Source organism: Brienomyrus brachyistius, chromosome 23, assembly GCF_023856365.1.
Source record: "Brienomyrus brachyistius isolate T26 chromosome 23, BBRACH_0.4, whole genome shotgun sequence".
NCBI lineage: Eukaryota > Metazoa > Chordata > Actinopteri > Osteoglossiformes > Mormyridae > Brienomyrus > Brienomyrus brachyistius.
The window spans coordinates 12,163,033-12,189,290 of record NC_064555.1 but is presented as its reverse complement, the minus strand read 5'-3'; the positions used below and the strand labels follow the sequence as shown (position 1 = coordinate 12,189,290).

Here is a 26,258-nt window from a genome sequence, read left to right as displayed (position 1 = left end):
TCTACGACAAGATTATCATTTAAATGAAAATATTCCATGAAAAAAGTATGAAATAAAATCAATTGTGATCCAGAGCTAACCTTCAAAAGAATAACACAATTTCTTATCAGGTAACACACTTGTTCACAGCAAGTTTCTGAAAGCTTGGTTAAAGTGCTATTTTATTGTTGAAAAAAATAATGGCTACAGATGTCAGAGCACACAAAGGCAGGTAGAAAAAGGGGGGAAAAACTAGATAATCTGACCTGCTCACTCTGTAGAATTGTCCATTTGTAGAACCACACACGCGCTCATGCACTGATGCTGCGTAACTAGATGAGACACGACAAAAGTGGAAAATGAGTGATGCAGACACGTGGACATATGTAATAGCAATGAAAATGACACAAGTACGGATAAATCAAGACATGTCAAATCATTAGAAATGGTTCAGTCTTTTTAATCTCATTGACTGCCACTGCTAAAAGAAGCAGTAACCAGTCTGAGTTGCAGCAAGTATCGCTAATGTATTAATGGAGATTCCCAGCCGCAGGTGTCGGAATTGCTGATTATCTAGCAGCCTTCATCAGCAATAAAACAGATGAGAGAAAAAAACAAGATTGAACAAACATTATGCTCTCCAAAAATAATATCCACACCTACCAAACACCTAAAGACACTTTAGTGTAGAGAAGAGTCAAGAGCTGCTTCATAACAATCAACGAAATCCAAGCTCTGAAGCTGTTTATTCAGATTGTCCAAAAAAACCACATCGGAATCACACAATATCTTTGGGGGAAAGTATTCACCACTCAGACCGCATTCTCTTCCACCAGCTTCTCCATAGAGATTCTGGAACAATCATCAAAGATGCAGAACTATGGAGAAGTCTCCAAGTTCTTCAACTGTTTCATGTTCAGAAGAGAATACCATACCTCTTCATCGTGGCCAGCATGACCAAACACTTTCATAACACGTTTCTCCAGTCAGAAACTACAGAAATGATCCCTGAAAGTATAGTCTTAAAATAGCCACCTAAATCTCGCAGACTCCTGTGAAGATTGAAGGAGTTTCATCCACGGTGTCTCTGGTCTTCAAGAACATGAGCTGGCTTCACGTTACTTTGTATGTACTGCAGGATGGCCCCTCTGAGCCACTCTTGAAAGTTGAGATATACTTAAAAAAAACTGTTAAACCGATTTTATGTAAAGTGGCTTACATGTTTATTTACTTCACAAACACATATCAAATGCCACATTCAATAAGACTTTCTACGACAAGATTATCATTTAAATGAAAATATTCCATGAAAAAAGTATGAAATAAAATCAATTGTGGTCCAGAGCTAACCTTCAAAAGAATAACACAATTTCTTATCAGGTAACACACTTGTTCACAGCAAGTTTCTGAAAGCTTGGTTAAAGTGCTATTTTATTGTTGAAAAAAATAATGGCTACAGATGTCAGAGCACACAAAGGCAGGTAGAAAAAGTGGGGAAAAACTATATAATCTGACCTGCTCACTGTAGAATTGTCCATTTGTAGAACCACACACGCGCTCATGCACTGATGCTGCGTAACTAGATGAGACACGACAAAAGTGGAAAATGAGTGATGCAGACACGTGGACATATGTAATAGCAATGAAAATGACACAAGTACGGATAAATCAAGACATGTCAAATCATTAGAAATGGTTCAGTCTTTTTAATCTCATTGACTGCCACTGCTAAAAGAAGCAGTAACCAGTCTGAGTTGCAGCAAGTATCGCTAATGTATTAATGGAGATTCCCAGCCGCAGGTGTCGGAATTGCTGATTATCTAGCAGCCTTCATCAGCAATAAAACAGATGAGAGAAAAAAAGAAGATTGAACAAACATTATGCTCTCCAAAAATAACATCCACACCTACCAAACACCTAAAGACACTTTAGTGTAGAGAAGAGTCAAGAGCTGCTTCATAACAATCAACGAAATCCAAGCTCTGAAGCTGTTTATTCAGATTGTCCAAAAAAACCACATCGGAATCACACAATATCTTTGGGGGAAAGTATTCACCACTCAGACCGCATTCTCTTCCACCAGCTTCTCCATAGAGATTCTGGAACAATCATCAAAGATGCAGAACTATGGAGAAGTCTCCATGTTCTTCAACTGTTTCATGTTCAGAAGAGAATACCATACCTCTTCATCGTGGCCAGCATGACCAAACACTTTCATAACACGTTTCTCCAGTCAGAAACTACAGAAATGATCCCTGAAAGTATAGTCTTAAAATAGCCACCTAAATCTCGCAGACTCCTGTGAAGATTGAAGGAGTTTCATCCACGGTGTCTCTGGTCTTCAAGAACATGAGCTGGCTTCACGTTACTTTGTATGTACTGCAGGATGGCCCCTCTGAGCCACTCTTGAAAGTTGAGATATACTTAAAAAAAACTGTTAAACCGATTTTATGTAAAGTGGCTTACATGTTTATTTACTTCACAAACACATATCAAATGCCACATTCAATAAGACTTTCTACGACAAGATTATCATTTAAATGAAAATATTCCATGAAAAAAGTATGAAATAAAATCAATTGTGATCCAGAGCTAACCTTCAAAAGAGTAACACAATTTCTTATCAGGTAACACACTTGTTCACAGCAAGTTTCTGAAAGCTTGGTTAAAGTGCTATTTTATTGTTGAAAAAAATAATGGCTACAGATGTCAGAGCACACAAAGGCAGGTAGAAAAAGTGGGGAAAAACTATATAATCTGACCTGCTCACTCTGTAGAATTGTCCATTTGTAGAACCACACACGCGCTCATACACTGATGCTGCGTAACTAGATGAGACACGACAAAAGTGGAAAATGAGTGATGCAGACACGTGGACATATGTAATAGCAATGAAAATGACACAAGTACGGATAAATCAAGACATGTCAAATCATTAGAAATGGTTCAGTCTTTTTAATCTCATTGACTGCCACCGCTAAAAGAAGCAGTAACCAGTCTGAGTTGCAGCAAGTATCGCTAATGTATTAATGGAGATTCCCAGCCGCAGGTGTCGGAATTGCTGATTATCTAGCAGCCTTCATCAGCAATAAAACAGATGAGAGAAAAAAACAAGATTGAACAAACACTATGCTCTCCAAAAATAACATCCACCCCTACCAAACACCTAAAGACACTTTAGTGTAGAGAAGAGTCAAGAGCTGCTTCATAACAATCAACGAAATCCAAGCTCTGAAGCTGTTTATTCAGATTGTCCAAAAAAACCACATCGGAATCACACAATATCTTTGGGGGAAAGTATTCACCACTCAGACCGCATTCTCTTCCACCAGCTTCTCCATAGAGATTCTGGAACAATCATCAAAGATGCAGAACTATGGAGAAGTCTCCATGTTCTTCAACTGTTTCATGTTCAGAAGAGAATACCATACCTCTTCATCGTGGCCAGCATGACCAAACACTTTCATAACACGTTTCTCCAGTCAGAAACTACAGAAATGATCCCTGAAAGTATAGTCTTAAAATAGCCACCTAAATCTCGCAGACTCCTGTGAAGATTGAAGGAGTTTCATCCACGGTGTCTCTGGTCTTCAAGAACATGAGCTGGCTTCACGTTACTTTGTATGTACTGCAGGATGGCCCCTCTGAGCCACTCTTGAAAGTTGAGATATACTTAAAAAAAACTGTTAAACCGATTTTATGTAAAGTGGCTTACATGTTTATTTACTTCACAAACACATATCAAATGCCACATTCAATAAGACTTTCTACTACAAGTTTATCATTTAAATGAAAATATTCCATGAAAAAAGTATGAAATAAAATCAATTGTGATCCAGAGCTAACCTTCAAAAGAGTAACACAATTTCTTATCAGGTAACACACTTGTTCACAGCAAGTTTCTGAAAGCTTGGTTAAAGTGCTATTTTATTGTTGAAAAAAATAATGGCTACAGATGTCAGAGCACACAAAGGCAGGTAGAAAAAGTGGGGAAAAACTATATAATCTGACCTGCTCACTCTGTAGAATTGTCCATTTGTAGAACCACACACGCGCTCATACACTGATGCTGCGTAACTAGATGAGACACGACAAAAGTGGAAAATGAGTGATGCAGACACGTGGACATATGTAATAGCAATGAAAATGACACAAGTACGGATAAATCAAGACATGTAAAATCATTAGAAATGGTTCAGTCTTTTTAATCTCATTGACTGCCACCGCTAAAAGAAGCAGTAACCAGTCTGAGTTGCAGCAAGTATCGCTAATGTATTAATGGAGATTCCCAGCCGCAGGTGTCGGAATTGCTGATTATCTAGCAGCCTTCATCAGCAATAAAACAGATGAGAGAAAAAAACAAGATTGAACAAACACTATGCTCTCCAAAAATAACATCCACCCCTACCAAACACCTAAAGACACTTTAGTGTAGAGAAGAGTCAAGAGCTGCTTCATAACAATCAACGAAATCCAAGCTCTGAAGCTGTTTATTCAGATTGTCCAAAAAAACCACATCGGAATCACACAATATCTTTGGGGGAAAGTATTCACCACTCAGACCGCATTCTCTTCCACCAGCTTCTCCATAGAGATTCTGGAACAATCATCAAAGATGCAGAACTATGGAGAAGTCTCCATGTTCTTCAACTGTTTCATGTTCAGAAGAGAATACCATACCTCTTCATCGTGGCCAGCATGACCAAACACTTTCATAACACTTTTCTCCAGTCAGAAACTACAGAAATGATCCCTGAAAATATAGTTTTAAAATAGCCACCTAAATCTCGCAGACTCCTGTGAAGATTGAAGGAGTTTCATCCACGGTGTCTCTGGTCTTCAAGAACATGAGCTGGCTTCACGTTACTTTGTATGTACTGCAGGATGGCCCCTCTGAGCCACTCTTGAAAGTTGAGATATACTTAAAAAAAACTGTTAAACCGATTTTATGTAAAGTGGCTTACATGTTTATTTACTTCACAAACACATATCAAATGCCACATTCAATAAGACTTTCTACGACAAGATTATCATTTAAATGAAAATATTCCATGAAAAAAGTATGAAATAAAATCAATTGTGATCCAGAGCTAACCTTCAAAAGAATAACACAATTTCTTATCAGGTAACACACTTGTTCACAGCAAGTTTCTGAAAGCTTGGTTAAAGTGCTATTTTATTGTTGAAAAAAATAATGGCTACAGATGTCAGAGCACACAAAGGCAGGTAGAAAAAGGGGGGAAAAACTAGATAATCTGACCTGCTCACTCTGTAGAATTGTCCATTTGTAGAACCACACACGCGCTCATGCACTGATGCTGCGTAACTAGATGAGACACGACAAAAGTGGAAAATGAGTGATGCAGACACGTGGACATATGTAATAGCAATGAAAATGACACAAGTACGGATAAATCAAGACATGTCAAATCATTAGAAATGGTTCAGTCTTTTTAATCTCATTGACTGCCACTGCTAAAAGAAGCAGTAACCAGTCTGAGTTGCAGCAAGTATCGCTAATGTATTAATGGAGATTCCCAGCCGCAGGTGTCGGAATTGCTGATTATCTAGCAGCCTTCATCAGCAATAAAACAGATGAGAGAAAAAAACAAGATTGAACAAACATTATGCTCTCCAAAAATAATATCCACACCTACCAAACACCTAAAGACACTTTAGTGTAGAGAAGAGTCAAGAGCTGCTTCATAACAATCAACGAAATCCAAGCTCTGAAGCTGTTTATTCAGATTGTCCAAAAAAACCACATCGGAATCACACAATATCTTTGGGGGAAAGTATTCACCACTCAGACCGCATTCTCTTCCACCAGCTTCTCCATAGAGATTCTGGAACAATCATCAAAGATGCAGAACTATGGAGAAGTCTCCAAGTTCTTCAACTGTTTCATGTTCAGAAGAGAATACCATACCTCTTCATCGTGGCCAGCATGACCAAACACTTTCATAACACGTTTCTCCAGTCAGAAACTACAGAAATGATCCCTGAAAGTATAGCCTTAAAATAGCCACCTAAATCTCGCAGACTCCTGTGAAGATTGAAGGAGTTTCATCCACGGTGTCTCTGGTCTTCAAGAACATGAGCTGGCTTCACGTTACTTTGTATGTACTGCAGGATGGCCCCTCTGAGCCACTCTTGAAAGTTGAGATATACTTAAAAAAAACTGTTAAACCGATTTTATGTAAAGTGGCTTACATGTTTATTTACTTCACAAACACATATCAAATGCCACATTCAATAAGACTTTCTACGACAAGATTATCATTTAAATGAAAATATTCCATGAAAAAAGTATGAAATAAAATCAATTGTGATCCAGAGCTAACCTTCAAAAGAATAACACAATTTCTTATCAGGTAACACACTTTTTCACAGCAAGTTTCTGAAAGCTTGGTTAAAGTGCTATTTTATTGTTGAAAAAAATAATGGCTACAGATGTCAGAGCGTACAAAGGCAGGTAGAAAAAGGGGGGAAAAACTAGATAATCTGACCTGCTCACTCTGTAGAATTGTCCATTTGTAGAACCACACACGCGCTCATGCACTGATGCTGCGTAACTAGATGAGACACGACAAAAGTGGAAAATGAGTGATGCAGACACGTGGACATATGTAATAGCAATGAAAATGACACAAGTACGGATAAATCAAGACATGTCAAATCATTAGAAATGGTTCAGTCTTTTTAATCTCATTGACTGCCACTGCTAAAAGAAGCAGTAACCAGTCTGAGTCGCAGCAAGTATCGCTAATGTTTTAATGGAGATTCCCAGCCGCAGGTGTCGGAATTGCTGATTATCTAGCAGCCTTCATCAGCAATAAAACAGATGAGAGAAAAAAACAAGATTGAACAAACATTATGCTCTCCAAAAATAACATCCACCCCTACCAAACACCTAAAGACACTTTAGTGTAGAGAAGAGTCAAGAGCTGCTTCATAACAATCAACGAAATCCAAGCTCTGAAGCTGTTTATTCAGATTGTCCAAAAAAACCACATCGGAATCACACAATATCTTTGGGGGAAAGTATTCACCACTCAGACCGCATTCTCTTCCACCAGCTTCTCCATAGAGATTCTGGAACAATCATCAAAGATGCAGAACTATGGAGAAGTCTCCATGTTCTTCAACTGTTTCATGTTCAGAAGAGAATACCATACCTCTTCATCGTGGCCAGCATGACCAAACACTTTCATAACACGTTTCTCCAGTCAGAAACTACAGAAATGATCCCTGAAAGTATAGTCTTAAAATAGCCACCTAAATCTCGCAGACTCCTGTGAAGATTGAAGGAGTTTCATCCACGGTGTCTCTGGTCTTCAAGAACATGAGCTGGCTTCACGTTACTTTGTATGTACTGCAGGATGGCCCCTCTGAGCCACTCTTGAAAGTTGAGATATACTTAAAAAAAACTGTTAAACCGATTTTATGTAAAGTGGCTTACATGTTTATTTACTTCACAAACACATATCAAATGCCACATTCAATAAGACTTTCTACGACAAGATTATCATTTAAATGAAAACATTCCATGAAAAAAGTATGAAATAAAATCAATTGTGATCCAGAGCTAACCTTCAAAAGAGTAACACAATTTCTTATCAGGTAACACACTTGTTCACAGCAAGTTTCTGAAAGCTTGGTTAAAGTGCTATTTTATTGTTGAAAAAAATAATGGCTACAGATGTCAGAGCACACAAAGGCAGGTAGAAAAAGGGGGGAAAAACTAGATAATCTGACGTGCTCACTCTGCAGAATTGTCCATTTGTAGAACCACACACACGCTCATGCACTGATGCTGCGTAACTAGATGAGACACGACAAAAGTGGAAAATGAGTGATGCAGACACGTGGACATATGTAATAGCAATGAAAATGACACAAGTACGGATAAATCAAGATATGTCAAATCATTAGAAATGGTTCAGTCTTTTTAATCTCATTGACTGCCACCGCTAAAAGAAGCAGTAACCAGTCTGAGTTGCAGCAAGTATCGCTAATGTATTAATGGAGATTCCCAGCCGCAGGTGTCGGAATTGCTGATTATCTAGCAGCCTTCATCGGCAATAAAACAGATGAGAGGAACAAAACAAGATTGAACAAACACTATGCTCTCCAAAAATAACATCCACACCTACCAAACACCTTAAGATACTTTAGTGTAGAGAAGAGTCAAGAGCTGCTTCATAATAATCAATGAAATCCAAGCTCTGAAGCTGTTTATTCAGATTGTCCAAAAAAATCACATTGGAATCACACAATAATTTTGGGGGAAAGTATTCACCACTCAGACCGCATTCTCTTCCACCAGCTTCTCCATAGAGATTCTGGAACAATCATCAAAGATGCAGAACTATGGAGAAGTCTCCATGTTCTTCAACTGTTTCATGTTCAGAAGAGAATACCATACTTCTTCATCGTGGCCAGCATGACCAAACACTTTCATTACACGCTTCTCCAGTCAGAAACTACAGAAACGATCCCTGAAAGTATAGTCTTAAAATAGCCACCTAAATCTCGCAGACTCCTGTGAAGATTGAAGGAGTTTCATCCACGGTGTCTCTGGTCTTCAAGAACATGAGCTGGCTTCACGTTACTTTGTATGTACTGCAGGATGGCCCCTCTGAGCCACTCTTGAAAGTTGAGATATACTTAAAAAAAACTGTTAAACCGATTTTATGTAAAGTGGCTTACATGTTTATTTACTTCACAAACACATATCAAATGCCACATTCAATAAGACTTTCTACGACAAGATTATCATTTAAATGAAAATATCCCATGAAAAAAGTATGAAATAAAATCAATTGTGATCCAGAGCTAACCTTCAAAAGAATAACACAATTTCTTATCAGGTAACACACTTGTTCACAGCAAGTTTCTGAAAGCTTGGTTAAAGTGCTATTTTATTGTTGAAAAAAATAATGGCTACAGATGTCAGAGCACACAAAGGCAGGTAGAAAAAGGGGGGAAAAACTAGATAATCTGACCTGCTTACTCTGTAGAATTGTCCATTTGTAGAACCACACACGCGCTCATGCACTGATGCTGCGTAACTAGATGAGACACGACAAAAGTGGAAAATGAGTGATGCAGACACGTGGACATATGTAATAGCAATGAAAATGACACAAGTACGGATAAATCAAGACATGTCAAATCATTAGAAATGGTTCAGTCTTTTTAATCTCATTGACTGCCACTGCTAAAAGAAGCAGTAACCAGTCTGAGTTGCAGCAAGTATCGCTAATGTATTAATGGAGATTCCCAGCCGCAGGTGTCGGAATTGCTGATTATCTAGCAGCCTTCATCAGCAATAAAACAGATGAGAGAAAAAAACAAGATTGAACAAACATTATGCTCTCCAAAAATAACATCCACACCTACCAAACACCTAAAGATACTTTAGTGTAGAGAAGAGTCAAGAGCTGCTTCATAATAATCAATGAAATCCAAGCTCTGAAGCTGTTTATTCAGATTGTCCAAAAAAACCACATTGGAATCACACAATAATTTTGGGGGAAAGTATTCACCACTCAGACCGCATTCTCTTCCACCAGCTTCTCCATAGAGATTCTGGAACAATCATCAAAGATGCAGAACTATGGAGAAGTCTCCATGTTCTTCAACTGTTCCATGTTCAGAAGAGAATACCATACCTCTTCATCGTGGCCAGCATGACCAAACACTTTCATAACACGCTTCTCCAGTCAGAAACTACAGAAATGATCCCTGAAAGTATAGTCTTAAAATAGCCACCAAAATCTCGCAGACTCCTGTGATGATTGAAGGAGTTTCATCCACGGTGTCTCTGGTCTTCAAGAACATGAGCTGGCTTCACGTTACTTTGTATGTACTGCAGGATGGCCCCTCTGAGCCACTCTTGAAAGTTGAGATATACTTAAAAAAAACTGTTAAACCGATTTTATGTAAAGTGGCTTACATGTTTATTTACTTCACAAACACATATCAAATGCCACATTCAATAAGACTTTCTACGACAAGATTATCATTTAAATGAAAATATCCCATGAAAAAAGTATGAAATAAAATCAATTGTGATCCAGAGCTAACCTTCAAAAGAATAACACAATTTCTTATCAGGTAACACACTTGTTCACAGCAAGTTTCTGAAAGCTTGGTTAAAGTGCTATTTTATTGTTGAAAAAAATAATGGCTACAGATGTCAGAGCACACAAAGGCAGGTAGAAAAAGGGGGGAAAAACTAGATAATCTGACCTGCTCACTCTGTAGAATTGTCCATTTGTAGAACCACACACGCGCTCATGCACTGATGCTGCGTAACTAGATGAGACACGACAAAAGTGGAAAATGAGTGATGCAGACACGTGGACATATGTAATAGCAATGAAAATGACACAAGTACGGATAAATCAAGACATGTCAAATCATTAGAAATGGTTCAGTCTTTTTAATCTCATTGACTGCCACTGCTAAAAGAAGCAGTAACCAGTCTGAGTTGCAGCAAGTATCGCTAATGTATTAATGGAGATTCCCAGCCGCAGGTGTCGGAATTGCTGATTATCTAGCAGCCTTCATCAGCAATAAAACAGATGAGAGAAAAAAACAAGATTGAACAAACATTATGCTCTCCAAAAATAACATCCACACCTACCAAACACCTAAAGACACTTTAGTGTAGAGAAGAGTCAAGAGCTGCTTCTTAACAATCAACGAAATCCCAGCTCTGAAGCTGTTTATTCAGATTGTCCAAAAAAACCACATCGGAATCACACAATATCTTTGGGGGAAAGTATTCACCACTCAGACCGCATTCTCTTCCACCAGCTTCTCCATAGAGATTCTGGAACAATCATCAAAGATGCAGAACTATGGAGAAGTCTCCATGTTCTTCAACTGTTTCATGTTCAGAAGAGAATACCATACCTCTTCATCGTGACCAGCATGACCAAACACTTTCATAACACGTTTCTCCAGTCAGAAACTACAGAAATGATCCCTGAAAGTATAGTCTTAAAATAGCCACCTAAATCTCGCAGACTCCTGTGAAGATTGAAGGAGTTTCATCCACGGTGTCTCTGGTCTTCAAGAACATGAGCTGGCTTCACGTTCCTTTGTATGTACTGCAGGATGGCCCCTCTGAGCCACTCTTGAAAGTTGAGATATACTTAAAAAAAAACTGTTAAACCGATTTTATGTAAAGTGGCTTACATGTTTATTTACTTCACAAACACATATCAAATGCCACATTCAATAAGACTTTCTACGACAAGATTATCATTTAAATGAAAATATTCCATGAAAAAAGTATGAAATAAAATCAATTGTGATCCAGAGCTAACCTTCAAAAGAATAACACAATTTCTTATCAGGTAACACACTTGTTCACAGCAAGTTTCTGAAAGCTTGGTTAAAGTGCTATTTTATTGTTGAAAAAAATAATGGCTACAGATGTCAGAGCACACAAAGGCAGGTAGAAAAAGTGGGGAAAAACTAGATAATCTGACGTGCTCACTCTGCAGAACTGTCATTTGTAGAACCACTCATGCGCTCATGCACTGATGCTGCGTAGACAGATATTGCCTATTCCTGAGCCTACCAAATATCCAATGTTGCATTTGGTCATTTGCAAACTACTGTTGCAGTCAGATTTTATGTAAAGTAACTTGCATTTTTATATATGTGTGTGTGTTTGTGCATTTGAATTATTTTTCCAGATTAGGTGTCCCAATATCAGAATGAACAGCATATATAATAAATCTGAGACATATCCACTGCAGACTTTTCCCTGATATTCCAGGCCTCCAGCTACGCCCTGCAGAAATCTGTGGCAATCAGTCAGTTCCGTTTCCCTCTGAACGATGCTCTGAATGGTCCGATGATATCCATACGATCTGATGGGGGGAAAAAAACAATTGAACTTAGAAAGAAAGAAAAAATTAAGAATTAAAGAGAAATAGCCCATAGCATTTTAAATTTTATTTTGAGTTTAAATATTGATACACGCTTACCGATCAAGTACCATTATGATGCTGGTTTGATGGGCTTTCTGGTGCCTCTGTCTTCACCCTCTGAAACCTCTGACAAGGCAGACAAGATCTAACCAAGAAGATGAATGATGGTACACATTTGATTAATTGAATTTTAAATCACTCACAGTTCCTTTTGATGAAAGTCATCAAAAACATTATGTTATATGTAACCGGGTGGGAAATGTAGGGAGGAACGTAGTCCCTTTAAGGGAGTGACACTGTGGAGTGAGGTCATCACTCTGCGAAAAGGGAAAAGGAAGCGTGTTTGGGTGTGGTGGACGTGCGGTTGCTGAAGAAGAGGGATCCTCATTTGATCTAAATTATTAGTGAGATATTTGGGGGAAATCGCTGGTGTTGCAGCCAAGGAGGAATTGGAAGCATTAGATTTATCAGGACGTTAGATGAGTGAAGATTGAGCGTGGTCGCGGTGTTAGTCTGACCTGGTGAGCTCAGCGGGTGGTAGTTGCTGGGTGAAGAGATGCGTTAAGGGAGCCACGTGTAGAGAAATGACTGATAAAAGGGGTAAGTGTTAGATGAACGACATACGAAGTGCATATGTAGCATTTAATGATGGATAAGTGGAATAACAAAATTGTTTGGTTTGACGCAGTACTGCCACTACTGTAATTGTACTGGGGATCTTTTTCCTGTTTTCTCTTTTTATTTCTTTTCTACTTTTGAACGAGAATAAGAGGTTTATAAAATTTCTGGTTTGCCTGATTTAAGGGTTTTCTTGAATTTGGATTTTTCTTTCGGATGGTAAATTGTAATTTTCTTTTCATTGTTTAATAAATGGGAAGGTTAATTGTCCCAGTTTGGTGGATAACCTGCATTCAATAAAAGATCCCACTTAAAATGTTGCTTGTTGTTTCGTGGATACCTTACCTGGCCACATATATGAAACGTCTTACATAGTTTTTAGCATAATTAACTCTAAATACGTACTGGTAACTATAAATAAGTAAATAACATCAGTTTTTTTGTAGCAATTAAGTTCTCTGATAATTCTGAACTGATTTAGGCTGAAAGACCTCATCTTCTCTAACTGCTTTGGGGTTGCGGTGCACTGACATAGTGTCACATACCGAGTCTTGCACGTCCTTAGTGATGGTCGGCCAGTAAGTGTTGGGTGATCTTCTGCAGCATTGCCCGAAATGCCCAGCATGGACCTCATTGAGAATCTTCTTTTTCTCCTCCTCTTCTGTAAGCCATCAGGCCCCCTGTAGCACATGGTGTCATCTAAAGTACAGAAAAGGAGAACACCAAGTATATCTATACCAGCAGAAAACAAAATATACTGATGACATAGTGCGTCTTGACCAGGAAAATAATAAGTACAGTAGTATCAAGATAAGACCTGTGATAAATCTCTGGTAGTAATTAATCAACAGATATTGACAGGTATACAGGCCAAAACACAGTGAAATCGAGCACTTTGAGACAATATACTGTCGTTAAAATGTGCTATACAGATAAAATTTAATTGAATGAGCCAAGTTCAGGTCCAGAGCCTGTCCCGGAGGCTACAGGCGCAAAGTGGGGAACAACCCAGGACAGGGTTCCAACCCATCGCAGGGCACACTCACATCTTGTTTACATAATGTAAATGTATTAGTTTTCATGCATAATTCATTGAATGAATGCAACTGAAAATGTACAGTGGTTCCACACAACTAGAATGAGTGCTTTTTCAACTGATGCATTCAGGGCGGGAAGGAAAGGGAAAAAATGCCATGTAAAGATGTATTCTCAAAGACATTGGGGGTGTTAAGGTGTACACCCATTCAGGGGGCGACATGATTACTGGCGGGGGGGGGGGGGATTGTAAGGGCCGGTTTTGATTATCCCTTCCCGTAATTATCACTCGTGCATTTTCTGTCTCACAGTTTAAGCTACACTGTAAACCTTGCTAAGCTGAGTTTCCTGAATTCCTTTGGACCGCCCCACATTTAACATAAAATATTAGTTCACCCAGCGCTGTTTCTATTGCATTGTCCCCGCCACATTCAAAATACTTCTGACTTACGTACACATTTAAGTGAAAATCTAAAGCTGTTAATTTTCAAGTTTAACTTTCAGTTTACCTTTAAAGGCATTGTGCGTGGGCACATCCAGAAGGAGATGCCAGTCCATAGCAGGGCACACACAAATAACTTAGACAGAGGCAACCCCTGTCACCCAGCAACTCCACCAGTGATCCCTGTTAGTGATTAGGAAAATAGCAGTTGGGTAAGTGTGGACCTACCACATTCTTGGTTTTACTGTGTTGATGAAGTTACCATACCTTAATCAAAGCACTGGATTAATACTAAACTATCTGGTAATCATACACAGGCCATCTGGCATTAAAACTTCCAACCAAACACACGTTCATCTGAAATGGTAAAAACGGTGTGACTAGTAGCAAAAACAACTTTTTTTTTATTTAAACCATAAGATCACTGGCTGTAAGCTCATTTCAGCATAACATCCTGATGTCCGTGGTGCTGATTGAAGATGGCAGCCGCGCGTCTTCGGCTGGAGCACCAGTACTTTTTGGGTCCCAGACGCAGACTTGTGACAACACTAAAGTATACATGATGTGGAGAAAATGGAAAAACCAGAAGATAATGGAGGAGAGGAACAAAGAATTCCTCTGTTAGGAGAGAAATAACCAGATTGTTCAAATTCTTTTTGTTACATTGATCTGTAAATTGAATTGGGTTTCATTTTAAAAATGTGGTAAAAAATTTAAACCCTGATACAAGAAAACATTTAATCTTTGGTGAATTCAATATTTACTGCCATTATTTCAACCAAAAATGGCATGCAATATCACTGTGGATCTCATAAAGCTTAGAGTTTTAGAGTTTTAGAACAGGAGTCTCAGCCATTGCTGCTACCATAGATTCTACTTGCATTCACATTTTCTTGTGGATGGAAAACCAATTTCTGTGTTCTGTATAACCTATATACCACTTAAATGAAAACAGTAAATACTGACATTTTATCCCATACAAAGGCATTCACCTTTACTCTCTCAGTGATAAATGTAACTAATAATTGTTGATGGCAAGAGAACTCACTTCTTCCATGGTTTTTTAATATTCTTTACTTTTTCCTATGACCCTGACTTTCATATCCAGTGGATGATGGAAGGATGTAATGTGCTGTCATTAGGTAATCCACTTAAATGAATTTAACATTTTACCACAGCCTGATTGACAGCACATTTATTAAGAAGAATCCAAGCGTAAAGTCATACAGAATGTATGTGACTTTCCGGCTCAAGATAGAGACATGGATCAGTGGCAGACATAGATCTGCCAGTCGACTGGAAGGTGCTGTTCAGGGAGTTCATTAGTTTCAAGAGAAGGAGGCTACCACCTTGAAAGTAGGTGGCTACGATTGTTCAGGGAAACTCGGCACGCAAACTCCGAGACATGAGACATAAACCAATTTCAGGGGGTTGTAGGGGTCCTTCTGAGTAAATTTTGAAATGTAGACCCTTTAATAGTCCATTTTTCAGGCATCTTAGAGGCCTCATTCCACCAAATTTTACTGACACAAACTCTGGGTTATTTTTCATCATACAGTAGTAGTACTAAGTAGTAGTAGCAGTCTGTTACTGAGGACACCAAATGTATCTCATTCTCAGATTATGTTGATTAATGATTGATGTACTGGTCAGTTGCAGTGCTCAATTATCAAGTAATGGTTTCATCAACAAGAGGTCAGCTTACCAGTGTCTGAAATAAGACTTTTAACCATTAACCAATCATTTAAAAAAATAAAGTTAACATGACAAAGGAAATTATGTCTATGGCTTCATTTATTTATTTCACACCCTATTAGACTATTAAACAAACTTTTAACAACAGCATGAAATACAGTAATGCTGCTAGTAAGTGCTGACTGACAGCCATAATAAGCAACAGGAGGAGAAAGAGTAAATAGTGAGTGTGAATTCAATTCCAGTGCAAATTGCCTGCTGCTGCAGTGCCAGAAACTAAAGACCATTCACCAGAGGAACAGCCTTATCCAAAATGAGGTCAGTGTCATGACAACCTAGGGGCAAGAAGATTGAAACTTGTATAACCAGGATAGAAGATAAACGATGTCTGACTTGACTCTTGGATGTATTCAGCCACAAAAACAAGTACAGTTACAGATACTAAACAGTTTCTCTACTTAAATCCTAATCCAAAGCCTAACTATAACAGGAACTGACTGGCATTAATTACTGTGTGAACAACTCAAACCATGTCATACTAATTACGCCAATTACATACTAGTTGTATTTGTAACTGGTCTGTAAATATGAGGGATTTGTTGCCAACAATTCCTGTTTGTTTTTATTTTAATTCAACTATGTATACTGAGTAAGAAAATACAAGAGAACTTCTGTTGGAAATTAAATAAATCTCTTAGGTACGTATAACCAGGTAGAAAATTTACTAATAAAATAAATGGACTATCAACTAAGTTTGAAGGTCATCCTAACAACCATACTAAGCCAAAGGGACCCAGTGTTCTACTACTACCAACCTGAAATAATATTAAAATCATTTACACTGATTCAAGTTTTAAATATGTTACAAGATCCTCCTTGGTGATACTTGTGCAAACAAACCATGAAAAGGAACCGGCTCATTCCAAATTCTCATCTGAATCTGAGCTGCAGTCACCATCAAGCTCTGAAAGGGGGAGATTCAGAGCAGTGAGAGCTTCATCAAGTGTAGCTTCAGCAGAGTCAGACATGTCTTCCTCTTCTGTCAGCTCTATGGGTCCCTCAGATTCTTCAATTTTTTTTACCTGAGACTTGGATGCACACTTCAGACTTCTCATCCTCCTTGGCTTGATTGTCTGGAATTTGTGAACAGCTCCCTGAATTACCTGTGATGCTTCAGGAGAGGCTGGTCCATTGATGGAAATCTGAAGGAGTGCATCAAGCATTTCCATATTGATGGAACTTCTGAGATGTGTTTTTATTCGTTTTATTGCCCTTGCCCCCCGTTCTGGCCATGCATTAGAGATTGGAGCAGTGAGAACAACCTCTGCCAAGTGCACCAATACCTCATACTGCAGACTTTGCCTTAGCTTCAACAGACGCTTCAGACACCATAGGGTGGGATTTCCATTGATGTTGTCAATATCATCTTTCCACTTGGCAAGCTGGTATTTGAACAGCTGCCATTCGGCAGTCAATTTATCAGCTCTTGCTTGATCATTGGGGTAAAAATGTTCTCTAATTTCATTCAGTTCCTTTTCAATATACTTTTTGAATGCAGGGGTTCCCTTTGTAGGGAGAAGAGTTGGGTTAAATATATGAAAGGCATTTAGAACTTTAAAGCCAATGCCAAATCTGTCTCTCATATTGTTAGTTAATGCAGTGATATACTTACCTAACAAGTTTGCAAGGACACCTTCCTGATGCACTGACACAGAGACCCCAGTGATAGCTTTAAGCTGATCTGCCAACGGCAAGTCCTCTGGGACTACGTCTTGATGGTCAGCTGGCTCCACTAGATCTTCTAGGCTATGGCCATGGTCTTCATCCTGCTCATCTATATAGGGTGGGTCATCAGCTAATTCAACAGTGGCTTCATCTTCTGCAAGAGCTGCCATGTTTGATATCAGTTGCAGCCGGCCTGTAGTGGGATGGAGATCAGCCTTGAGTGCCTTTATTGGAGACTGTGTTTCTGAAATTTCCCGTAGTTTCTCTTCTGTTAATTCAAGGGCTGGCTGGAGGTCAGAATGGTGTACATCACCCCGCTGGAGCGTTTTACTGAGTATAGACAGATGTGGCAGTACATAATACAGTATGTATACAGACAGTCCCCATAAACTTTGTTGTCCGAAATTCAGCTATCATACCCCTTGCCTTTGGGTTTTTTGCCGAAAGGGCACTTAGCGTCAACAATACTGCAACATAGTCCTGATGCATGGCTTGAATGGAGTTATCAAAGGAAAGCCACCTTGTGCTGCAGGCCTTCTTGAGACGCCTTTGAACAACTGACCGTTTTTGGTCATTGATAGTTATGTTCTTGAGTTTAAGTTGTATCTTTAGGTGTACTGCAAGGTTTTTGCCACTTTTCTCAAAGAGGTGCCAGAGCGATGTAAGCCAGTCAAGTACCTTGCTTATGTAAGTTATTGCAGTGCATGTATCGGTGCAAGCAAGGGCTAACTTGTGACAGACACAGTGAACCGTTATGAGAGAATTGTTCACCTGTCGTGTCAGTCTCACCCCCACACCATTTTCTCTCCCAGTCATGACACTGGCCCCATCGGAGACAAAGGATGTCATGTTTGCTGCCATTATACCTAACTTCTGAATACTGGACAGAAGGACTCTGGTAATGGTCTCGACGCTGGCACTGTCAGAATCTGCAAGAACGTTTTCAGCACTAAGAAAATCTGTAACGACAACATCTTCATGGATGTACTGAATGAAGGAGTTACAGAAATATCTGTCACTTCGTCAGTCAGTACCCCATAGCAGTGGGCTTCCTTTACACGACCTATGCACCTGCTCCTGACAGATTCACCCAGGAGCAAGAATATGTCCCTGAGAATACCCACAGTGGAGTAGGTGAAATACTTCATATTTGTCAACCCAACCTTTTCAAATAGGCGAATGAGTGAATACAGTTTCTTATTGGCTACCTCTTCATTGGCAAGCCAATAAGCCGCAAGGAAGGCATTATACAGTGTAGTTCCCTTTGTCTGCTCTCGTTCCATATGCTCTTTATCAAAAATTGACAATCTTTTCATAAGTTCATCAGACACTGCTGCTTTGTGTTCACCAGTGGCAGCGTGATCTTTTACTGCAGATTTATTTAAACGTTCGGCAGCCTTATTGTTATACTCCACTGCCTTGTTTTGAGGATTGCTAGCATTGTGTTTTTTACAGAGGAGACAATACATGCCATCATTTTCTACATAGCAGAGCCACCAAATCCCAGTTTTTTTTCAAAATGATAGTTCTTTCTCAACCAACCAATTGTGTGAGAATTTCTCTTTACATTTTTCTTTAAACTTTTTGTCTGTAGTGGAAATAGAGGTACATTTTGCCTTTGTACAAATGTAATGTGTGTGAAGATGACCACTCAATGCAGAATCATCAAAAAGGCTGCCAATAATTTCCCCCATGGTTACTGCATCTATCTCTGTTACTTCTGCCTGCAGTGGCACTGGGAGGTTGTCTGCTTGTCCTGAAATTGATGATCTGCCTGGAGTGGAAAGAAATATATTTACAGTTAACATGTGGGGAATTTATGAATTACTGAAATATGAAGTTGATGTACAGTTTAAAAGATTTCTGGCTTAGCAGGGAGGGCCTGCGATCCTCACCACCATTTTAGTCACCATTTTAAACATTGACAGGGATGAGAAATATTGACAAAAATCAGTAGCAGGCCTATTCAATTATCTGGTATTTATTGGTCGTTAACCTCTACAATTTTCATCATGTTCAACACCCATCTCTAAACATTGTAAACTGCAGTGATTGCTGGCTATGAAACTTAACCAGAAAAAAACCACTCTGCTAGTGAATACCAACCTGCTGAATTCTGCTCTATAGGTATGGATATGATGTCTTCTTCATCGTCAATAACAGCAGGATCAGTACTTGATGTATGCAAAGAAGACTGAGTTGCAGCATTGGCTGAAAAAACAGATGACATGAGTCATGATTCAGTTAAAATTCTATTCAGAAGGTAGTAAGCAGTGCCACCAACACCTGTGTCTGGAGAGAAGCAGGAGAAGCAGTGTACGTGATATAAACCAAAGTCAATAATTTGTTTCTGAAAGCAGAATAGGTTAACCTGGCAGGCAAGCAGCGGATAACAAGACACAAACCATGCACAGTTTGTTGTATGAGTTGAAAAGTTACATGTATACCAAAAGTTAAGATAAGACAGCCAACCACCAGAGAATAGACAGGGACAACAATGACAAAGCAATACTAGTATACATTGGTGACTTACCACTCGGCTAGAAATATTCCACAGGCACATTACAGGGTAAATAATAAATCTGAAAATCAAATAAGAAAGACTGAATTTTCACGCATGGTATAAAAACTGTCAGAATGGGTTAACTTGGAACACGTGTTAATGTTTGTAAACAGGCTCGGCTGATCGTGACGTCATCGCTGTACATTATATGGCTAGTAATAGTAGCTAGCCTACACACACAACTAGATCAGCGAGTGCAGATGCTCCAGCGTTTTGTCTTTTTTTCAGAATATTTCACTTTGGAAATTAGCTGTCGGCCTTAGCTTTCAAACAAAATCAGTGTCATGCAATATCTCCCCATATTTTTCACCAATTTTACGCCGATGTTGGCTCGAACGAACGAAGATATCGATCGTCTGCTGCTGGTCTGATCCATGTGCATCTCTGTGTGATTAAGTCGACGAGTTGTGTCATATGTCAATGCAATGCGTGTGGCAAACGAAGCGACGACACCGGGATGAAATAGTATAGTATTACACCATGCTGGTGTCACTTCCATCCATCCATTTTCCAAACCGCTTATCCTACTGGGTCATGGGGGGTCTGCAGCCTATCCTGGAAGCAATGGGCACGAGGCAGGGAACAACCCAGAATGGGGGGTCAGCCCATCACAGGGCACACTCACACACCATTCACTCACACGTGCACACCTACAGGCAATTTAGCAAGTCCAATTAGCCTCAGCATGTTTTTGGACTGTGGGGGGAAACCGGAGTACCCGGAGGAAACCCCACGATGACATGGGGAGAACATGCAAACTCCACACACATGTGACCGAGGTGGAGACTCGAACCTGGGTCCCAGAGGTGTGAGGCAACAGTGCTAACCACTGCACCACCATGCCGCCTCTGGTCTCACTTCATTAAATATTAAACTCACCTTCAGTTCCTTCAGTCTTGGGCAATTTCGCGACCGGTTGCAGCCACTGGTCAAGAAGGCTGCTTCGCTTTCTAGACGCCATTTTGTCCATTGCCTCAATCAGTCAATCAGAAAACGCAGAATAAAAGCTTGCCAAAAATAGCCAATCAAAACGAAGGTAAGAATTAAGAAAGCCAAGCTGAGACGAAGATGGCTGCGCCTAGACATATCACGGAAATTTCTGCAAAATAAAACTTTTATTGTGGCACCGAGTGCTGATCCTTTGATTCTGGGAACAGAGGCAGATTTTTTTTTCAACAAGTGAAAATAGCTGCCGATGTACTTACCCACAGGCGGCGAAATATCACCAGGTGCCGGCTTCAAATGAACCCCCTGGCTGTTATGCTACACAATACACAGAGAGAGGATTTGGGGCAACCAAGTTTATTCCAAAAGACAATAGGGGAAGTCGAAAGTCGTAACCAGGTTGATGCCGAGAGCCATCCAATCCTTTTGCCGAATGTCGAGCCGAAATCCGAGAGATAGGTCGTGAGTCCAAAAGCCAGAGGTCGATAAGCCAAGAGATCCGTCCAAAGACACTGACGAACAACACCACAGAATACACAAAGGACTTCTTGGGAAGGAGGGCAGGCAGGAGGCTTGGGGAGGGCAAGGAAGACTGATTGCAACTGTGGGAGAAACAAAGACATAAAGTGCTCAGTAAATGCATAGCAGATAAAACCGTTAAATACTGTTCTTTCCAATTATCCTCAGCTGTTGGTGCAGTTTTCATGAGATGGTCGTGACCCAGATTAGACCTGTGGAATTGAGTGAGGGAACCAGGACATCCTTGGCTGGGACCCAGCACCGTTCCTCCGGGCCGAAACCCTCAGTCAAGAAGATATTGGAGCTGTCCTCAATGCCGACGGGAATCCACTAGGTCGCGGACAGCATAGACATCTTCCCCAAGAAGGGGGAGCGGTTATGGATCATCCCGGATTCCAGTGGGTGGATGGACCAGACTGTACCTCACAGGCAGGAGCAGGGAGACATGGAACGTGGGATTAATCCGGTAGATGCGAAGAAGCTGTAGACGGTATTACTAGTTGTCGACTACAGGCACATCTGTAGGGGAAGGGCTCCTGGGAAACAGAGAAGGTTGAAAACCCAACACACACTGAACAGGGATCAGTTCTGTGGCAGGGTGTGGTAGTGAGTTATGGGCGTATTCTGCCCAAGGCAGAAATCGGGACCATTCTTGGGGCTGAGAACCACACATGACTCGGAACCGCTTCTCCACCTACAGGTTGGTTCTCTCTGCCTGGCCGGTGGACTGCAGGTGATAGTCTAAACAGAGACTGAGGGAAATATTGAAAGGCCCGAAAGACCTTGGAGGTGAATTGAGATCCTCGGTCAGAATCTATATCCTCTGGTAATCCATAATAGCAAAAACCCATTGCACTAACAAGTCTACTAGTTCTAAAGATGATGGGAGCTTAAGGAGGGACATGAGGCGACACATCTTCAAAAATCGGTCTAGTAAGTTCAGTGTGATGGTATGGCCATGAGCAGGGGTAGGTCTGTAATAAAATCCATGGTTATATGAGACCAAGGATGAGACAGTACTGGCAATGGCTGTAATAGACCTGAGGGAGGACCCGTAGGATTCTTATTCTGGAAAAATAAGAGGCAAGAGAGAACATATCTTTCTGTTTCTGTTCTCCAGCCTGGCCACCAATAGTGCTTCTCAATGATCTGCGCATTTGCCTTTACCCCTGGGTGTCCTGACCCAAGAGAAGTACAGTATGTACCCATTGGCGAACATCATTGCACAACTATGAAGGTATGTACGTTTGGAGGGCATTCAGGAGGAGGGTCTGTATGCTGATTGAAGTCCATGAGGTGCTTCTCCAAATCCAAGTAAACAGGCCTTAAAATGCAGGATGATGGTAGAATGCGGGACACTGGATCAGGGTTCCATGTGGAAATGAAACAGTGAGAAAGTGCATCAGCCTTCACATTCTTGGAGCCTGGGAGATAAGAGACCTGAAAATCGAAACGGGTAAAAAAGAGAGCCTGGCGGGCATTCAGACTCTTAGTCTCTCTCAGATGCTGCAGGTTACGGTGATCGGTGAGGACTTGGAAGGGATGCAGAGCCCCTTCTAGCCAATGTCTCCATTGCACCAATGCCCTCTTTATGACCAAGAGCTCACGATTACCCACATCGTAATTACGTTCAGCCTCTGTGAGCTTTTTTGACATAAATGCACAAGGATGGATCTTACCGGTCATGGGATCATTTTGGAGGCATTTACTTCCACCTGGAAGGGAAGTTGAGGGTTGGGCTGTTTTAGAATGGGGGCTGAAAAAAAAATCAGAATTCCTGAAGCCCCCGGCTACTTAGAACACACTGGTGTAGTCAGCTGATTAGAGAAGCTCATGAGAACAGAGGTGACCTTGCTCTGTTGTGGTTGAACCTGACCAACGCCCATGGGTTCATACTGCACAAGCTGGTCAAGCTCACACTACATCGCCATCATGTTCCCAGTAAGATCAAGGATCTGATGCTGGATTATTATAACAACTTCAGATTGAGGGTCACTTCTGGGTCAGAAACATCAGACTCACACCGTTTTCTCGAAGGAATAACAACAGGGTACACCATCTCAGTTATTCTTTTTGCCCTTGCCATGAACATGGTGGTCAAGTCAGCCAAAGTGGAATGCAGAGGGCCCCTGACCAAGTCTGGTATAAGACAGCCCCCAATTAGAGCCTACATAGATGATCTTACCAGCACTACAACGTCGGTCCCAGGGAGCAGGTGAATCCTACAAGGTCTTGAGAGACTCATTACTTGGGCAAGGATGAGTTTTAAGCCCTCCAAGTCAAAGTCCATAGTGTTAAAGAAGGGGAAGGTGACTGATACGTACCGTTTCGCAATCTCTGGATCAGTTATACCATCCATTACAGAGCAGCCAATCATGAGCTTGTGAAAGCTCTTTGATTCAAGCCTGAAAGATATTGCTGCTATCCAGAAGTCCATCAAAGAACTTGGTACGTGGCTCACTAAAGTTGATAGGTCTGGTCTGCTGGATAGATTTAAAGCCTGGATCTATCCTGCCCCGAGTACTGTGGCCCTTGTTGGTTTATGCAGTCCCTATTTCAACAGTTGAGTCCCTTGAAAAGAAGATCAGTGGCTGTCTTCGGAAATGGCTATGACTTCCACGCACCATTACCAGTGCGGCACTGTATGGGTTGAGCAATACCCTCCAGATAACAGTCAGTGACCTCCCTGAAGAATTCATGGTGGCATGCACACGAAAAGCCCTAGAGTACAGGGACTCTAGGGACTGTAAGGTGTCATCAGCCAGTATTGATCTGAGGACACTGAGGAAATAGAGAGCAGAGAAGGCTGTGGAGGTGGTAGAGTCACACCTGAGACAAAAAGGCTCTGGTGGCCACCTTGGCAACAGGCAGAGCTGCTTTGGGTTACTTCCCAAAGACTCAAGGGTAAGAAGAGTAACCATCTACTCCAGGAAGAGGTTTGAGCAAGTGTGGAAGAAGAACGAGTGAGTAGGGTGGTAGGACTTCAACAACAGGGAGCGTGGACAAGGTGGGAGTGTTATGGTAGTTGCTTCTGCCTGTGTGTGTTTATATCTGTGTCCCCTAGGTGGAGCTGGAGGAAACCTGGGGGGGAAGAAACCTATATAAGTGCTTCCTGGGAGCAAAAGAAGAGGAGGGATCTGAGCGTCGGAGTGGAGAGCTGGAGAGATGGTTTTGGCGGGAGTTGGAGTGGAGGCCTTTGGAGCCCTGTAATGTCTTCCTAAGCTTGCTTGGTTGTGCGATTAAACCTAAGGTGCCAGAAGGGGGGTAAGCGCCTTTTCCTTTTTGCCTAGTTTTTCTCTTGTTTTGGATTTAGTTAGGAAGTCAGGTTATGTTGTATTTTGTTTCCTTTTTCTTTTAGACTAAAGGTTAGTTTGTGGGGTGTGGAGTGCTGGATTTTGTGTATTATTTTGGCCTTGCTTACTCCCTGGAGAAAAGGCTGTGTTGCTCCAAATAAAGAAAGGAATTTGATATTGGGGTTTGGTGTAGTTGTTTGGCCTACTCCATGGGTATACGTCTCCCTCTCTCTCCCTCTGGTGTGCTGTGGTGTGTCGGGGCCTGGACTGGCATGTAACAGTTGGGGGCTCATCCGGGATTCTCTTTGTGCTTAGCCTGTTGTTGCTTTGTTGTTTGGTTGTTTGCCATGGACTTTAATTTGGAGGCTTTTGTTCTGACTCCTGACTTAAGGGTTTTGCAGTTCTGCCGAAAGGCTGATTTGCTTGCTTTGGCTGAATTTTTTTATATATCCGTGCCTCGTTCTGCAAGGAAAGATGAGTTAAGGAACAAAGTAATTGAGTGGCTAATTGAGGAGCAAAGGGTATCTGCTGTGCCAGATGAAGGGGGCCTGAGTGTTGTTGCTGGGGAGATGGATGATTTTCTGGTTGCAAGGGATACCATTGGTTCCCCACAGTCATCTCATGGCCCAGAACCTGTTTCTTCTGTACACATGAGTGGCATGTCAGCAGAAGTAGCTGCTGCTGCTATTAAGCTAAAAGAACTGGATCTTGCCATCAAGCAGCAGGAGCAGGAAACACAACTACTGCGGGTACGTGCTCTGGAGCTTGAGGCATGTAAAAGTGAGTAAGGCGGTCTAGTTGGCTCTGCTGTACCTCCCTGTCCTATGTTTGATGTTAGCAGGCATGTGTCTCTTGTTCCTCCTTTTAGGGAGTCTGAAGTTGACTCTTATTTTACAGTTTTTGAGCGTGTGGTGGCAACTTTACGTGGCCACAGGATATGTGGTCTTTGTTGTTGCAAAGTAAACTAGTAGGAAAAGCACAAGAGGTTTGCTCTGCTTTAAGTGTGCAGCAGAGCCTGGACTATGAAGTTGCGAGAGCATGTACCAGAGGCTTATAGACAGAAATTCCGCTTGCATAAAAAAATTGCTAGTCAAACTTATGTGGAGTTTGCTCGGGAGAAGTCTGTCTTACTTGAAAAATGGTGCAGTGCTTCTAAGGTATCATTGATGGATCAGCTTAAGGAACTAATTTTGTTGGAGGATTTTAAAAACTGTTTGCCAGAGTGTATTATTGTTCATTTAAATCAGCAGGAAGTTGCTACCCTATTTGAAGCAGCGGTGCTCACCGATGAGTTTGTGTTAACTCACAAAACTGTTTTCAGGCCAGTATGGTCTGGACAGTCTTGTGTGCCTTTCTCTGGTGACAAGAGAGGTCCAAATGTGAGCCTTAATGTTAGATCCTTTAAGGCTTCAAAACGTGGTGGGGTCTTTTCTTTCAGTAATAGATCACCCCCACGGAGTCGTGAAACACGTCTCTGCTTTCATTGTAGA

At 40.8% G+C, this 26,258-nt stretch overlaps 9 non-coding genes across 9 annotated transcripts; all 9 read right to left on the bottom strand.

The window, feature by feature from the left end:
* Positions 1-786: 786 nt before the first annotated feature.
* Positions 787-1,003, bottom strand: LOC125719701 (small nucleolar RNA U3). Its single transcript, XR_007385195.1, has one exon. It is a non-coding gene; the product is annotated as a small nucleolar RNA U3 (small nucleolar RNA).
* A 1,030-nt stretch (positions 1,004-2,033) lies between these two features.
* On the bottom strand, positions 2,034-2,250 carry LOC125719683 (small nucleolar RNA U3). Its single transcript, XR_007385178.1, has one exon. It is a non-coding gene; the product is annotated as a small nucleolar RNA U3 (small nucleolar RNA).
* A 1,032-nt stretch (positions 2,251-3,282) lies between these two features.
* On the bottom strand, positions 3,283-3,499 carry LOC125719682 (small nucleolar RNA U3). Its single transcript, XR_007385177.1, has one exon. It is a non-coding gene; the product is annotated as a small nucleolar RNA U3 (small nucleolar RNA).
* A 1,032-nt stretch (positions 3,500-4,531) lies between these two features.
* Positions 4,532-4,748, bottom strand: LOC125719646 (small nucleolar RNA U3). Its single transcript, XR_007385143.1, has one exon. It is a non-coding gene; the product is annotated as a small nucleolar RNA U3 (small nucleolar RNA).
* Positions 4,749-5,780: 1,032 nt separating this feature from the next.
* On the bottom strand, positions 5,781-5,997 carry LOC125719710 (small nucleolar RNA U3). The gene has a single exon (XR_007385204.1). It is a non-coding gene; the product is annotated as a small nucleolar RNA U3 (small nucleolar RNA).
* A 1,032-nt stretch (positions 5,998-7,029) lies between these two features.
* On the bottom strand, positions 7,030-7,246 carry LOC125719681 (small nucleolar RNA U3). Its single transcript, XR_007385176.1, has one exon. It is a non-coding gene; the product is annotated as a small nucleolar RNA U3 (small nucleolar RNA).
* Positions 7,247-8,279: 1,033 nt separating this feature from the next.
* On the bottom strand, positions 8,280-8,496 carry LOC125719633 (small nucleolar RNA U3). The gene has a single exon (XR_007385131.1). It is a non-coding gene; the product is annotated as a small nucleolar RNA U3 (small nucleolar RNA).
* Positions 8,497-9,528: 1,032 nt separating this feature from the next.
* On the bottom strand, positions 9,529-9,745 carry LOC125719625 (small nucleolar RNA U3). Its single transcript, XR_007385123.1, has one exon. It is a non-coding gene; the product is annotated as a small nucleolar RNA U3 (small nucleolar RNA).
* Positions 9,746-10,777: 1,032 nt separating this feature from the next.
* Positions 10,778-10,994, bottom strand: LOC125719624 (small nucleolar RNA U3). The gene has a single exon (XR_007385122.1). It is a non-coding gene; the product is annotated as a small nucleolar RNA U3 (small nucleolar RNA).
* Between the last annotated feature and the right edge of the window lie 15,264 nt (positions 10,995-26,258).